Consider the following 17,559-nt stretch of genomic DNA (forward strand, 5'->3'; position numbering starts at 1 on the left):
AGTTTTATTCTTCGATTTAAAGCTTTCGTGACTGCAGGGATTCATCTTCTTGGTTCTTTCGGAAAAGTCACGTAGAAGGGAAATAATAAAGTAATAAAAATAAAACATAATAAAATAATTCTCACTTTTTTATTATGTTTTATTTGTATTACTTTATTATTTCCCTTCTACGTGACTTTACCGAAAGAACCAAGAAGATGAGTTTAGTTTTAGTTTCGGTGGACCGACGTAGATCACGGATAATCGAGAACCAACCTTAGTTGGAAAGCATTAACAACAACAACAAAAAACAACACTTTGATAAACGATCATGACGACGGTGACAACCCGCATTTTTCTCGCGTGCATTACCACGCCGTCAAATTCCTCCCGATTAGCGCTCGTGCTGAGAGACGCCGAGGTCGCGCAGGGCAGAGCACGGGAACAAAAATGAAACATCCATTCTCGATTTGAAGCTTTCGTGACTGCAAGGATTCATACTCTTTGGTTTTGTTTTCCCCACCTGATGACGGACGCTCGTGTTGTGCCCGGAACGTCGTGATTTAATTTAATTGTTTTCATTTATTTAATTAAATGTTTTACCTACGTGACTTTACCGAAAAAAACAAAGAGTAAAAATGAAACATCGTCCAACGACCAGACGCCCCATCCGCACGCAGTCCGTCCGGAACGTGACAATTCACCTCTCGCTATGACACGACTGCGCCGCTCGCTTGCCGGTGTCTTCGTGCCATCGCCAACCGCCCGCCGCAGGCAGGGACAATAAACACGGCACGGTCTGGGTCGCGCGTGGCCAAGTAGCGATGGAAGAGAGAGCGGCTGAGTTGCACCCCCCCCATGCACCCCCCCCATGCACCCCTCCCATGCACCCCCCCATGCACCCCCCCCATGCACCCCCCCATGGACCCCCCCCCCATGCACCCCCCCCATGCACCCCCTCCACGCACCCCCCCCATGCACCCCCCCATGCACCCCCCCATGCACCCCCCCCATGCACCCCCCCATGCACCCCCCCCCATGCACCCCCCCATGCACCCCCCCCATGCACCCCCCCATGCACCCCTCCCATGCACCCCCCCATGCACCCCCCCCATGCACCCCCCCATGGACCCCCCCCCCATGCACCCCCCCCATGCACCCCCCCCACGCACCCCCCCCATGCACCCCCCCATGCACCCCCCATGCACCCCCCCCATGCACCCCCCCATGCACCCCCCCCCCATGCACCCCCCCATGCACCCCCCCCCCATGCACCCCCCCCCATGCACCCCCCCCATGCACTCCCCCCACGCACCCCCCCCCATGCACCCCCCCCATGCACCCCCCCCACGCACCCCCCCCCATGCACCCCCCCCATGCACCCCCCCATGCACCCCCCCCATGCACCCCCCCAATGCACCCCCCCCCATGCACCCCCCCCCCCCACTCCTCGCCTCCTCCGCTACGAAATTCTGCAAGGCCCGCAGTGATGGCGCTCCCCCCACAAATATATAATTATTTGCAATCCTCTCCATAACTCCGTTGCGGCGAGAGTCCTGCCCTCGTGTGATTCCGGCTGCTGGCTTGCCGCTGGCGCTGTGCGTGTCGAGGTGGAACCTCCCCCGCTCGATGCGCGACCCGCCCCCAACCCTCGGCTGCTGTGGATTTAAACTTTCACCCCCAGACGCACGTAGCGGAACGCTCCGAAGGACCCTGGGACGATGGACATCGCAACTTAAGACTCCACCGTCTGTTCCACGCGCCATTGTAGCTAGGAGATGTTGACTACGTCGCCTGGTATACAGGAGGTCGTGGGTTCGATCCCGATCCTGACGCCTGCTGCTGTATATTTAGATTTTGCGACGTGTCTCTCTCTTTCATCATCATCACGGTGGCTAGGAGATGTTGACTACGTCGCCTGGTATACAGGAGGTCGTGGGTTCGATCCCGATCCTGACGCCTGCTGCTGTATATTTAGATTTTGCGACGTGTCTCTCTCTTTCATCATCATCACGGTGGCTAGGAGATGTTGACTACGTCGTCTGGTATACAGGAGGTCGTGGGTTCGATCCCGATCCTGACGCCTGCTGCTGTATATTTAGATTTTGCGACGTGTCTCTCTCTTTCATCATCATCACGGTGGCTAGGAGATGTTAACTACGTCGTCTGGTATACAGGAGGTCGCGGGTTCGATCCCGATCCTGACGCCTGCTGCTGTATATTTTGATTTTGCGACGTGTCTCTCTTTCGTAATCATCACGGTGGCTAGGAGATGTTAACTACGTCGCCTGGTATACAGGAGGTCGTGGGTTCGATCCCGATCTTGACGCCTGCTGCTCTATATTTGTATTTTGCAACGTCTCTCTCTTTCATCATCATCACGGTGGCTAGGAGATGTTAACTACGTCGCCTGGTATACAGGAGGTCGTGGGTTCGATCCCGATCCTGACGCCTGCTGCTGTATATTTTGATTTTGCGACGTGTCTCTCTCTCGTAATCATCACGGTGGCTAGGAGATGTTAACTACGTCGCCTGGTATACAGGAGGTCGTGGGTTCGATCCCGATCTTGACGCCTGCTGCTCTATATTTGTATTTTGCAACGTCTCTCTCTTTCATCATCATCATCACGGTGGCTAGGAGATGTTAACTACGTCGCCTGGTATACAGGAGGTCGCGGGTTCGATCCCGATCCTAACACCTGCTGCTGTGTATTTGGAGTTTGCGTCTCTCTCTCCCCGTGCTCGCGTGGATTTTTCTCAGGGTCCTCCGGTTTTTCTCTCCACATTCATAAGCAACATCACGCGTTTAGACTATTTGGCTGCTGCTATACATTTCCACGTGATGATAAGCCACTTCGCTGAGCTGTCATTAGTGATAAGCAGCTCGCTTTTGAAAAGCCAGCTATATAGTCCAGTGGGCCTTACCTGTTAAGAAAAGAAATAGTTTAATAGTTTCCTAAATGCCTCTTTACTCCCTTCATATATAATGTATGTATAAATAAAACCCGTGGGGTTTTCTATTTTACTTTGTGGGTTGTTCTTATCGCTATCCCACGCAATGTCATCAGCTCTCTTTATATTTTATTCCGTCTCTATAAATTATATTCATGGTGTTATCTCCGTACAGACATGTTGTGACGTCCGGGTGAAATGTGCTTTACAAGTGTAAACGATCAATATTTGTTTTTGTTGTTATGAGTCAACTAAAAAAGGCGGTGTTGTTGTTACGATCGTTTTTACTGGTAGGAACCTCCTGGTTACACCAGCCCACAGGGGATTATTGTGTCCGTCCGTCCGTCGTACAGGGAGAGGCTGGTTGGGGAGGGAGGGGCTGGGTGGGGAGGGGAGGGTGGGGAGGGTGGGGTAGGGAGGGGTGGGGCTGGGTGGGGGGTGGGAGGGGTGGGGCTGGGTGGGGAGGGGCTGGTCACCCCGTGGTGCCCTTATTAAACTCAACGTTTAACCTACTCACGCCGGCTTGTGCCCGCCCTCACAGTCGGGCATATTTGCGGAATACAACACGCCGCTGTTGACCCTGGCCATTGACCGAGCAACCCAGCGTTCCTACCAGCTCCCTCCGTAGGAGGAATGTGTTAATCTCTCCCCAAAATCTCGCAGCGACGGGACGGGGATCTGAAGCGCGTCCTGCCGGCAATGCTTCGTTACGTGATGCACGAAGTGCGTGGTGTTGTTGTTGTTGTCGTCGTCGTGTGTTAGTTTCTTTGTCGGTCATCCCGCACCTCCGACTAGCGCGGTTGGCCACGCACGGTGGTTCCAAACAAGTTCAGGGTAGGCACGAGCCGTGCGCCGTTGTCAGAGGGGATGGGCATGCGACGCAACCACGCAAACATTTGCGCGACTTAAAGCGACGAGACGGCACAGCCGCTCCGTGTTTCGACGGCAGCGATGCAGGAGGAGGCGAGGTGCAGAGCGCACGGAAGGCAAACAGCGGATCGCGCCGTCTCGCTCATCCTCGTTTACGTGCGCACGTGGTCATTGCTGGCTGGGTTGAGGCTCGCTGCAATCGCAGGTGGCGGCAACTCAGATGGGAACTTGGGATGATCAGCAGTGCCGGCTGTGGGGTTATCGCAATACAGAGGAGAGTGCGGGAGAGACCCAACTTTAGAACTGTTCAACTTCTTTCGCACCGTACGTAGCCAATTGTGCTAATAGGAGGTGCGTGTGGGGGAACGGACAACATAAACTAAACACAAAAAAGCAATTCCAAAGAAATGCGTTTTCAATCTAGACGATTTCAAAGTGCATAGCTCACCGTGGCATCTATAACGTCGGAAGGAAGAGCGTTCCAGACGGCCGCGGAAGCGCATCTGAGATCGCAACGTTTGTTTCGCAATTGACTTCCATACCCCCCACATAGTGAACGCGTTTGGACCTCGCCCCCTCTCACCAGCCCCCTCCCGTCGCCCCCACCCTCCCCCATCAGCGTTGGCTGGTACCGCAAGCTGCTCGTGGTCACGGCAATGCAGATTTCGCAGCAAATTTAATTAAAAGGATGCGCGGCGTTCACTTATTATGTTTTTTACGACTCCTCTGGCCAGAGAAAGCCACCACGCGTGGGAGGGGGGGGCAAATGAGCGCCTATTTGACGGGAGGGTGACAATTGGCAGCTTTTTAGCGAGGTTTTTAAAAAATATATAGCTCCTCCGTGAAATTGTGGCCGAGTGACTGATTTTATGCAAATTAATTTCACGTTATTAAAAGTGTTCAATCGGGGTGATTCCATTAAGGGCCGGGCGCCTCGTTTGCGCGGACACCCCGCGTCCCTCGGCGCCGGGAAATAAAATCGGGGCAAAAAAAAATACGAGCGAGAATTTTTAAAAAGAATGCGTGTTTGTATCGCGTCCATCTGCATGTAATTTTACCAGATAAGAGCCCGACTGAGCTAAACAGCTTTTTTTCTTTCACAAGCGACATCGCCATCACAAATGATAGCGCAACAAAGTGGATTATCATAGCAGCCAAGGTGTACTCTAGACGCGCGAAGTTGATTCTAAACGTGGAGGACACGGATGGAAAAATCCACGCGACCACGGGGGAGCGAGAGACACCGCGAACACCAAATAAACAGCAGCAGGCGTCAGGGTCGGGATGGAACCCACGACCTCCTGTATGCCTCGCGAGGTCGTTAACATCTCCTAGCCACCGTGAAGCCCCCATTGATGTCTTATCGGCGAAAGTGCCTCTCTGAAAATGCGTGAAGTACGCTGGTGCAGAGCGAGACCGACCGCGGCCCTGCCGAAACGCAACGCAGGGTTCAGTCCAACGAACGGGGACGGCTCCAGGGGACACTGCGACATCTGTGACCTTTCTATCAAAAAAACGAAAACAAAAACCCAAGCAGCAACAGGCGAGACATCGCAACCTTACGAAACTCCCGATGTCGTCGAGGTTTTTTTTGGGTTAGATCGCTGTGAGTATAAATGTGTCGTAACCCTCCACCACCCGACACAGCCGGAAAGGGTTTGTCACGTGAACAACGCGCCGATTAGTTTAATACCTCAGCCCATTTACAATTGTCGTGGATTCACTCTCCAACACACCGGTTGGCTGAATTAGTAAACCAATCGTCGCGTTGTTCACGTGACAAACCTTTCCGGCTGTGTCGGGTGGTGGAGGGCTACGACGCATTTACCCTCACGCGATCCAACCGCAAAAACAAAAATAAACAACCTTCGTTATGAATGAAATTGTTCGCGAAAGCCGACCGCGTGCTAAGCCGCCTAACGCGGGGCGATGTCGCGCGGCGCGAGGGCAAACGCCGCGAGCGACGAGGCTGACGCCGCTGGACGCGTGGACCCGAGCGGTGTTTTAATAAAGCGCATTGCGCGGGCGGCGCTTAAAATTTCGCAACGTTGACAAATAACCCCCAGCAAGCGATGGCGCGCCACACGAGAGAGAGAGAGAGAGTGGGGTGGGGGTTGTGGAATATGTTTAGAGATATGTTTAGAGGCTCGGGGTTTTGTGTGCAATATCCACGGAGCCGATTTCAATTTCCTTACATTCTCCCGTTTGCAAATTAAAGATGCTGACGCACACGCACGTTTAGTCTCCAGTGGCGTTGTCGCACATGCTCGCCACCTGAACGTGGCTTTTGTATTATTATTTTTGTTGTTGTTGTTGTTGTAAAACGATCGGAACACCGCTTGGCAAAACGCGCACGCCGCTCGCGAAGGATTAGGTTTTCTCTTCTTGGTTCTTTCGGTAAAGTCACGTAAAATGGAAATAATAAAATAATAAAATAAAACATAATAAAATAATTCTCACGACGTTTCGGCCACAACGCAAGCAGCTGTCCTCAGGTGGAGAGCAGGTCTGTCGGGAAGACAGAGTCTGAATTAGGATTTTACCATCGGCATGGCTCAGCCGTGGCTCTACCCACTTCTGGAGGAAGGCCTCCCCACGCCGTCACGATCTCTCGCAGCCCAACGCTGCTGACATTCATCTCACTCCCGCGCGTGAACCACCGTACGTACGGTGTGAAAGAAGTTCTACATACACACATACATGCACAGAGACACACAGACACCCAGACCCATAGAGACCCACAGAGACATCCATAGACATCCACAGAGACGCACAGATTAGCACTGTTGGCTACGTACGGTGTGAAAAAAGTTCAACATAAATAAACAGACACAGAGACACCCAGACCCACAGAGACCCACAGAGACACCCACAGAAACCCGCAGATCTGCACGGTTAGCTACATACAGTGCGACAAAAAGTTCAACATACATACGTGAACCGATCCTCTGGGACGGGTCCATTCCTTTGGGCTGCCATTCCGTGACCAGTCTCGTCCAACGATCAATCATCCCTTCTCGTGCTGTCTCCTGCCCAAAGCCTACTGAGCAATGTATTCAATTATCAATACGATCGCCTGATTTGACGTAGATTTCAATTGGATTGGTCGGATGCGGTGGCTCGGTGGTGAGCGCACGAACGCAGATAGCTTTTTTTTTCTGTTGTCGTTTCTCCGGGGGAGAGACTTTGCCCGAAAGAAAAACCGTCCAAATGGGGAAAAAATAATAATTATGTAATAATAATAATAATAAAAATAATAATACGGCGATGTGACGTCATCGCGCTCGACGACGTCACGTGCGTGACGCCGTGCGGCTCGGAACGTGGCGATCGAGGACACGCGTGATGGTTGGGGGAGCGTCGCGGACGATTTGTCATTCCTTTTGTCCGCATGGAAACATTAATGTTGCAGGCATCCGGCTTGGAAGCGGACTTGAGCGGCCACTCTAAGCGATGAGAATGGACGGAGTGAATTCAGAAGCAACGTAAATGCGCCATTACGTAATTAATTACATTTCGCCGCATTAGCGTCAAAATTAATTCGCGTTACTTTCTCTCTCGCATTTTGAACGCCGCAATTCTAAACGTTTCACACATTCCGGGAGTCATTTTAGACTTGCTGATTATTTTTTTTTCCACTTAGTTTATAGTTAAATTATTAACATATATACGGCGTGCTTCAAAAACATGTTAACACTCCCGAGAATTAACAACACCACAAGAAATGTGCCTTCGGGCTCCGGAGACTACCTGGAGAAGATTCCAGGCACGTGTTGACAATGATGGCGAATACGTGGAGACTCTTAAACTGTTTGAAGCTATTAACATTACATTTGTTATCATGTTGCAGTGTTATTATCCGCTATTTTTCTCATTAAAAAACGATAGTCTCATGTAAGTGTTCACATTTTTGTGAATCACTCTGGATAAGCCTCTCTTATTCGATGGCAGCTGCTCAGTGAGGGCCTCGTTCAGTAGTGGATGCGATGAAGGGCTGCTCACGTAGGCATCGAACTCCAATCCCGCGGCACCTCTCTGCCCGCGCCAGATTCGAACGCGGCGCAAACATTGGCTGTGCGATTCAATGCGCACGTCGCGACGAAAAATCACAATCGGAATCTTCATCTTAGACTGCAGGAGGAATCCGATGAGTCTGCGAAGCGTGCATCTCAACTCCCCCCTCCGCCCCCACATATGTCCAGTATGGGGGAACACAGGGGGTTAGTAAGTTACAACGGCAAAGAATACATCAACAATAAACTAAAGATAGGGGTGAAAAAATAGGGAAAATGGTTAGCAAGTAAGTAAATATGAATAGGTTTAACACGTAGACTTTCGCGTGGACTTCTCCACAAATCTTGCTGTCGCCTGATGAAGCTAGTTGTAATTACTTGCGAAACGTCGTACTCACATTGTCAATGTTGTGGCTTTGCTCTCCAACACACCGGTGTGCTGTAGTAGTGACTAATTGGCATGTTCTGTTTACGTGACAAACCTTATTAATTGGCTGTGTCGGTGGTGGCGGGTTTAACGACGCAATTTTATGTTTATGCAATCTAACCAAAAAAAAAATCGGTATTATGGATAATATAAATAATACATGCCAGAATTATTAAAGTCCGATTTATGAAGATTGGGCAAGGCAGAAATAAAAACCACACCAAGACAACACAGTAGTAGTAGTCTCTCAATAAAATGGCACATTAACATTGAACGATCGACCACACGGGTAAGGAACAAAGTTACACATCACATTACGTGACTGTATCCAGCACTAATCTTCTGCTTCAGGATATTTTTGCCACAAGTACGTGCGGTTAATGCAGACTGCATGCCTTGCAGGAGCTATCTATTTGGTGTTTGAACATCTTCACACAACTTTCTGGCGTTTTTTTTATTTGCAAGCAAGGACAAAAGCTACTCCTATTTTTGATAGATAAGATTCACGACGCTAAGGGAGGAAACAAAGGTTGCTCCAAAATCACCACGAGCCGTGCCGCCCGACAGCTGTGTGTGTGTGTGTGGCGAGCGCCCTCACGGTCACGGCTTGGTTTTCCCACGGGCTGCTGGCCTCCGCAATGTAATCTAAATCTGGCTCGGGGGCCAAGCAGGGCCAGGCAAGGCGAGTCCACTAACGACGCATTCGTCACGTGGCGACGTCGGCTGCTCGGCACGACTCGCCATGGCACGGCACGGCTAGGAACGGCTCGGTACAGCGTGGCACGGCACGGCTCGGAACGGCTCGGTATAACGTGGCACGGCACGGCACGGCTCGGCCTCTGCGGTGGAGGGCGTGGTGCTTGCTGCCGCGGCGCGCCACGTCACAGTGACACAACGAGGCCAGTAAAAGGGGAGGGGGGTGGGGGGCGTTAACCAAAGTTAAAGGCACGACAAATTACCGACACGCTGGGGGCGCGGACACAATAAATGTACTTCATTTCACTTTGTTGTTTGGTGGGCGGAAGGGGGGGGGAATACCGATCTAATTTCTTTTTGGGGCAGGATAATAAATTGAATCATTACGAGTGCTCCACCCATGTCAGCTTGCACTGTGTAGCTAATGGGAGCCTCGCTCAATATAAATACATTCATCAGCAACCCCCTCCCCCCTGTTTATGGATCTTTGCAACGGTGGGGAGGTTAATGAGTTTGTTTGTTTATTCTTTTAAACCGAGGATTGGGGAGATTCGCCGAGGGCACTCGCACGACGTCACGAGCGGCGACGACCCACGTGACCCCACGTGGAAAGCACGTGGGGCCACTGGCCGTCGTTGCTGTCGCGTTGATCTTTTGGTTCCCGAAGAAGCAGGTGGAGCGAAACTAAACTAAAACTACTTTTTATTCTACCAGGTAAGGCCAACTGAGTTATGTAGCTCTTTTTTGGAAGCCACGATGTCTTGGTTGATGGGTGGGTGGTTGTTGTTGGCAATAAAACGTGTACATTGCCTTGCAGTTAAACTATTACAACTATTACATTAATTTTATTTTACCCGGTAAGGCCCACTGAGCTATGTCGCTAATTTTTCAGCTCAACGAAGTGGCTTAACGCGTGGACATTTATAGCAGCCAAATACTGGAAATGCAGGTTGTTTCTAAATTTAGAGGGAAAAAACGGAGGTCCCGGAAAAAAAATCCACGCAACCATGGAGAGAGAGAGAGACACACACCGCAACTCTAAATATACAAGCGTCAGGACCAATCCCACAACCTCCTCCATACCAAGTGATGGCGTTAACATTTCGCCACCACGGCACCCTAAAAACACCACCATTGTGCCGAACGACACGCGGCATAACCCAAAGATCGCATCGTCGCTCGCGTTCGTGCTTAATAACCACCTCCAACAAAAAAGTGGCATTGTATTGAGCTGGGACATTTAGTCAATTGTTCGCATTGTCAAACCCAAGACATCTAAGGCGTTCATCTAATTGCTTTTAAATATCCCCCAGAACAAGAAGTGACGAAGCCTTTGCTGTTGCTGCACCAAAGTTTTGGAACAACAACCCTGGTTCCTCACTTAACATCGAACATTTTCCTTTAAAAAAAATATCTTGAAGCAGAAAAAACACCCACATTTGCCAATGTGATTTGTAACTTTTGATTCCTACCCGTGTACCGATAAGTTAATTGTTTACGTGCCATTTTAATTGAGGGACTAATTATGTTGTCTTGTTGGTGTGTTTATAGGACTGTTGTTGTTTTTGTTGCCTTGCCCAGCTTGATAAATGGAACTTACATAATCAATTTATTTTTGTATTCATTTATATTTAGTGACTTGCTTACCATTTTTTAGATTATGCACTCTTATCGTTTTTTTGTATTGTCTACTGGACGTCTGTGAAAAAGAGAGCTTCATAGCTCATGCATTGGATTCCTCCTGTGGTCTGAAAAAAAAGATTCAGAATTGAACAAATTAAAATCGTGAAGAACTCCATTTTGTCGTTATGGTCGATCAATAAAAAATGGCGGATGCCCCCACGTGGTGCCTTCCAAAGGCAGGAACCCCCCTCCCCCCCGTGAGCCACGCCCAGTGTGACGCGGCTGACGATGCTTGGCTGTCGGTCAGACAGAGCTAACGCAAAATCAATTCCTTTAAAAAAGTTTTTTTTTTAAACAACGGTTTTATTAACAACTTCGTTTTACTCACGGTCGAGAAGTACGTCAATAGCGCCTAAGACACGCGTCGCCAGCTTTTTGTGCGAGCCGATTCCACAGTTTAGGGACCGCGGAGTTTTTGACCTACACAAAAAAATATATATATAATAATAAGGCGTCCATACAAAATGTTAATTGTTTAAAGTAGCGAATTAAATGATTAATTGATGCAGGCATGCAATGTCACCGGATCTGAGTACGTGTGCAAAATGTGGAATTGATTGGACAACGGGAAGTGGACGAAATTTCGATTACAAGATTTGACCCAGACAAACAGAGGAATCAAGTTAAGTAAAACCGTTGGAAAAAAACGCTTTCAACTTTTCGTTGTCGATTACCAAACAAACAAAAAAATTGTGCTTTAATTGTCCACACATCCGCTGACGCCCTTCGCGTTCTTGTGACGAGAACCCATATTCCCATCAGGGCGACCGCCGCGGTCTCTTCCTTGTGGGCGTCCCGCCGCTCATGACTCGAGCGAGAATTCGCGAGCGCTCATAACGATTCCGTCGGAGCGCGATCCACTCAGATTCCGAGATGGAGTCCGACGATCAACCCGTCAAAGGCACACTGGGATTAAATATCCACCAGGAATTTCCCACACTGGCGTCCCCCCCCCCCCCCCAAATTCAGGATGCTGCTGCAGAGGCACGATGGTTAGCACGATCGCAGAAGTCGCCGGTTCGATCCCGCGTCGCGGCTACTGATACAATGGTTGCGAATTTCTAAAATCCCCTCCTACCACCCACTGCTGCCCACCCAGCAGTGTTAACGGGTTCAACATAGTTGGTCGATCGACAGGGTCGCGGTTGGTGGGGGTAAAGGTACTCCCACCTTTAACAAGACATCTAACCGGCGTGAAAGAGTAGGCCAAATACCAGTCTAGAGGACTCTGCAGAACTCCCTCTCGTGTAAATGCGTTTTCCTGAGTGGTGGATTTTGTGTGTGTTTGTTATTCTCTTGACAACATCCGGGACTTTTATTGTCATGGGAAGACCGACATCTTTCCTTGTACAGCAGCTGCCTCATGGTGATGATGACAGTGTGAAAGAGTAGGCCAAATACCACTCTTGACGGGCTTTCTGGCGGAGGCCCTTCCTCCAGCAGTGCTGTGAGAGCGAGCACTTACAGGGCTGCACCTTTCCCTCCTGCCTTACATTTCTCTTCCTGGCGAGCCACTTCCCAGTGAACCAATTGGAAATGTATAGCTGAGAGCGTGGCTTTAAAATTGTATTTTATTGAAAGTAAGTTATTATATTTTGGTGCTGAACAGGAAAAAAAGGGGCGTTGATTTGTCCAAAGAGATTTTTTGTTTGTTACAAATCCTGAATGTCTGCCAGCACAATGCGGTCTGACATTCACGGCTTTTATTGTACTATTTTAGCATGACGATAGCTACAGCCTCTATTACACCGAGTGACCTTTCATTCAAATTACGGAGGAGAATTTCACAAGGCCTTTTAAGCCACTGATTGACAGTGTCAACAAATGACTTTTTTTGCGAGACTGCCGGCATATCCCCCCCCCCCCCCCCCATTCTCGGTACTTAATATTAAAATCCTGACATTTTGAAAACGTCCAGATTCGACCGCGCTAATTCATCGTGTGGAGGTGGGGGGGGCAAACTTTTAGGGGTCATGGCGACGTTAAAATGTTCGGTTCACCAAACGTTTCCATTAATGCATAATGTTAAGAATGTTATATATATAACATTATTCTTCATTTGCACCGGCCCCAAAATCTCCAAAGCGTAAACTCTGGTGTGCAATATTCTCTCTTTAATTTCGCCCAATGGCCTCGCTAATGGCAGCGGCAATTACAATTTTGTATTCCAGACAACCTAGGATGCAGGTTATTATTTTTATAGTTGAATGAATCCCGTTATTAATTCAAGGCGGTGTTACGGTCACGGGGAGGCATACACACACACACAAAAACCCCTCTGAGCAATAACTAAGTAAAGAATTCGCGTGCGGAAAGTGTGGCAACATCTTCCCCCACGCGATTGAATTTTCCCCACTTTTACAGGGGGGAGGGGGGGTGTTAATATCCAACCAAAGAGGTTGTCCACCTCCCCCCATCGGTGATGGTCCCATCGGTGGCAATAAGCGGGCACGAGGCGGCGCATCCACGGCCGCCGTGGCCCAGGCCCACGGGGCGCACGGCGTGAGAACACAAAAGGCTGGGTGGGCCGCCAGCGTGACACACACACGCATACACACACACGTGACACACACACGCATACACACACACGCACACACACACACGTGACACACACACGCATACACACACACGCAGACACACACACGCATACACACACACGTGACACACACACGCATACACACACACGCATACACACACACGCATACACACACACGCATACACACACACGTGACACACACACGCATACACACACACGCAGACACACACACGTGACACACACACGCATACACACACACGCATACACACACACGCAGACACACACACGTGACACACACACGTGACACACACACGCACGCTGCAATGTATGTCTGTGTGTATCGCCCCATGACATACACACACACGGCCATGTGTGTGTGTTTGTTTCTACGTGACTTTACGTGACTTTACCGAAAGAAACAAAGAGTATGGATCCCTGCAGTCACGAAAACTTCAAGTCTAGACTGTTTGTATCTCTCGATGACAGACACACACACGACAATGGGTGTGTATGTACCGCCCAATGACATACACACACATCGCACTCACATTACTGCTGTGTGAGTGTATGTGTTGTGGTTAGTGTAGTGGTTAGCGCACTGTGCTGCAATCGAGGTGATTCGAGTTACATTCCCGCTCACAACCAATCACAGTGGCGAGCATCTGAACCGGTTTTGGGCCTTCCTTCACCGAGCACCTGGTGCGGTGTGCATGAAGCATTGGCACTCGGGAGATAAATGCGGCCTTTGTGTGCCGTGCAAGCCTTCATTAGCGCTACCCGGTAACAACACTTGCCCCAACAGCCTGTTCAGGGCTACACGGGGTGGATCTTTGGCTTTGGGGCCGTCCATAAATGACGTCACGCGATTTTGGACGATTTTTGACCCCCCCCACCTGTCGTCACACGGCGTCACAAAAAGTCAGACCCCCCCTCAAATATGACGTCAAAAAGCTCTGCCCCCCCACCAAATAGATAAAACATGCTTCAAATAGTTTTAAACTATTGTCATTGTAGTGCGTATTTAATGTGGCGCTGCACTATGATGTTGTAAGAGGAAACATTTATCAAAAGTATATCTAATGAAGGAGAACGTGTTGTCTATATTTATTTAAAGTTTCACATTTCGATGTGACGTCACATTTCTCAACCCCCCCCGCTCGTCACACATCGTCACAAATGTCTGACTCCCCCCCCCCCTAGGTGCGTGACGTCATTTATGGACGGCCCCTTTGTGACCCGGTGCTGCGGGTGTGTGCGCACACAGCGCTTACACACGCGCCACATGCATGTCGGGTACGCGTGTGCACACGTGGCGATTCATGAATTTCATTGTCAATTGAGCACATTTGGTATTCACGGCAATCTCATCGCGTGCCGCTATCGCCGGGGTAGTTGCCGTGTTTCCCGGATGGGTTTCGTGGGCCACGAGGGAGCGATGTCTGCCGTGTCATCTTTTCTAGATTGGAAGTTTTCGCGACTGCAAGGATCCATACTTCTTTCGGTAAAGTCACGTAGGTGAAAATAATAATAAAATAAAAAAGTGAAAAAACAACTCAGCAACTATTTTCGCTGTGGTGGTCCCCACCTGATGAAGGACGCTTGTGTTGCGCCCGAAACGTCGTGATTTATTTTAGTTGTGTTTTCCCTTTTTTATTTTATTTTATTATTATTTTCACCTATGTGTCATCTATCTCGAACGAAATCATATTTGTTCAAATGTGGCAAATGTGTCGTTCCTGTTATCGCGGTTAGCATTAAGCTCGCTTAGGGAAGCCTCACCGAGTCTCACGACTCTTTTTGTTGAGGAGGGCCCTGTGAGGTTTTTCGCAGTCGAGGGCAATGATCGCTACGCACAATCGTAATTGACGGTAATGTTTCTATAAAACTCTAACCGTGACTCCGGCACGCTGCGGCCTAACTTTCCCAACGACGTCAAGGGGTCTCACTCTCTGCAACAGACGGAGCCGTACTCTGTAGGATTAACACAGCCGCGGTAATAACCAGGGTGGCCTGCTGGATACGAACCGTGAATCTCCGCAACAAGCGGGGGGGGGGGGGGGGTACTGCGTGTGTTCGCCTTGTCCCGGGTGGGGGGGGGGGGGGTACCGGGGGGTGATCGCTTGGGCTCGCCTTGTCGCTGGGAGTGGGGGGTGGGGGCCCAGGTGGGGGGTGGGGGCCCAGGTGGGGGAGAACCGGGGGGGGGGGGGGGACCGTGGGGGGGGGGGGGGGGCACCACGTGTTCTCTCCTTATCGCTGGGGGCTGATTGCAGGCGGGCAAGGCCCAGGCGGGAACTGAGCTCCTGTCACGCGTGGTTGCTCTTTAGTGGGACCAAGGCCGTGTCATTCTCGCACTCATTCACGCATCTGATTCGCGCGTTCATTCGCCGGGCGTCTATTGACCAGTCTGGGCACCGGCTCAAGACGTGCTATAAAAACATTAGAACAAAACATTTACAACGCGATTTTTATCGCGTGTCGGAGTTTAACGAATTAGGTGACATCGACTCTTATGGACGTTTTCCGTGGGGGTTTTTTTTTCTTCCCCCAGCCCTTCTTATTGTACAGCTCGGTCTCGCGGAGAAGTCAATTTCCTGGCGGATTGTCCATCAATTGGCAAAGTAGCTCAGGAAACCGTGCATTAGCGGCCGGGCTACGGCAAGTCTATCGGATTTACGTGCTCGGGTTTAAATGCGCGCGACTGTTAAGGCGGAGGGGAGTCATACATACGGAAGGGAGAGGAGGCCACAATTCTAGATTTGAAGCTTTTGTGACTGCAAGGATTCATACTCTTAGTTTTTTCGGTAAAGTCACGTAGGTAAAATGTTTTAATTTAAATTAATAAAAAAAATAAAAAAAATCACGACGTTTCGGAGACTTGTGTTGCCTCCGAAACGTCGTGATTTATTATTATTTTATTTTTATTAATTAAATTTTTTTACCTACGTGACTTTACCGAAAAACTAAGAGTATGAGGCCACAATTGCCCAGCCGTAGCGCCCCTCCTCGCGGACAGGTTCGCGGTTTGGATTCCAGCGGGCCGCCCCGGTTATTACAGTGGGGTGCGTGTGTGTGTGTACGTAGCCAACCCTGCTAATCGGATGTGCGGGTGAATTATGAGTCTCTGGGTCTCTGCGTGATGCGTCTATGGGTCTCTGTGTGATGCGTCTATGGGTCTCTGTGTGATGCGTCTATGGGTCTCTGTGTAAGTCTATGGGTCTCTGTGTGATGCGTCTATAGGTCTCTGTGTAAGTCTATGGGTCTCTGAGTGATGCGTCTATGGGTCTCTTTGTAAGTCTATGGGTCTCTGTGTGATGCGTCTATAGATCTCTGTGTAAGTCTATGGGTCTCTGTGTGATGCGTCTATGGGTCTCTGTGTAAGTCTATGGGTCTCTGTGTGATGCGTCTATGGGTCTCTGTGTAAGTCTATGGGTCTCTGTGTGATGCGTCTATGGGTCTCTGTGTAAGTCTATGGGTCTCTGTGTGATGCGTCTATGGGTCTCTGTGTAAGTCTATGGGTCTCTGTGTGATGCGTCTATAGGTCTCTGTGTAAGTCTATGGGTCTCTGTGTGATGCGTCTATGGGTCTCTGTGTAAGTCTATGGGACTCACCTGAAGACGGTCGCTTGTTGTTGCAATCGAAACGTCGTGATTTATTATTTTTTATATCTACGTGACTTTACCGAAAGAACCAAAGAGTATGAGTATTTGGTTCTCTACTGAGTGCGTCTATGGGTCTCTGTGTGACGAGTCTATAGTTCTATGTGTGATGAGTCTATGGGTCTGTGTGATGAGTCTATGGGTCTCTATGTATGCACAGTATTTTGAGCTTCTTTCGCACCGTACGTAGCCAACCGGAGTTGTGGGGGAAGGACAACAAACGAAACAGAAGAGGTAGTTTTAAAGACACGAGTTTTCAAAAAACGTCAAAGAATCGTTGTTTATATTGCCGAGTAAATGAACGCGATGATGCCCATTGCTGGTGGAGCAGTAACGCTACGTTTAGCAAACTGCGCTGTGCTATGAACCCACGAGTGACCCGAGTTTGATTTCTAGCTACGGTCACCATCATTGGTAAGTGAAAAGTGCACAGCTCCAGTGGCTTCCTAATATCGGAAGTAAGAAGAACGTTCCAGACGGCCTCGCCGCCTTTGTGCGATGGTCAGCCGAAACCCGCTGCTGCTGCTGCATCTTAGACGCAAACACGCGCGCCGTTTGCTCCGTGCTGGACGTCAAAGATCCAGTGACGTCGTTCGCATGAGCAGTGCCACGCTGTGCCGGCGTCATGGACAAAATGTGCCATTTGAAACTAAAAAATAAAGAAAAAAAAAATCCCCCGGTAATACTCATTCGGGATTACGCACACGCAAAGCCATCATCGCCACACACCTCGCCTGCGAACACGTG

The sequence above is a fragment of the Lampetra planeri genome, chromosome 51 (assembly GCF_965212315.1).
Source record: "Lampetra planeri chromosome 51, kcLamPlan1.2.h2, whole genome shotgun sequence".
NCBI classification, from domain to species: domain Eukaryota; kingdom Metazoa; phylum Chordata; class Hyperoartia; order Petromyzontiformes; family Petromyzontidae; genus Lampetra; species Lampetra planeri.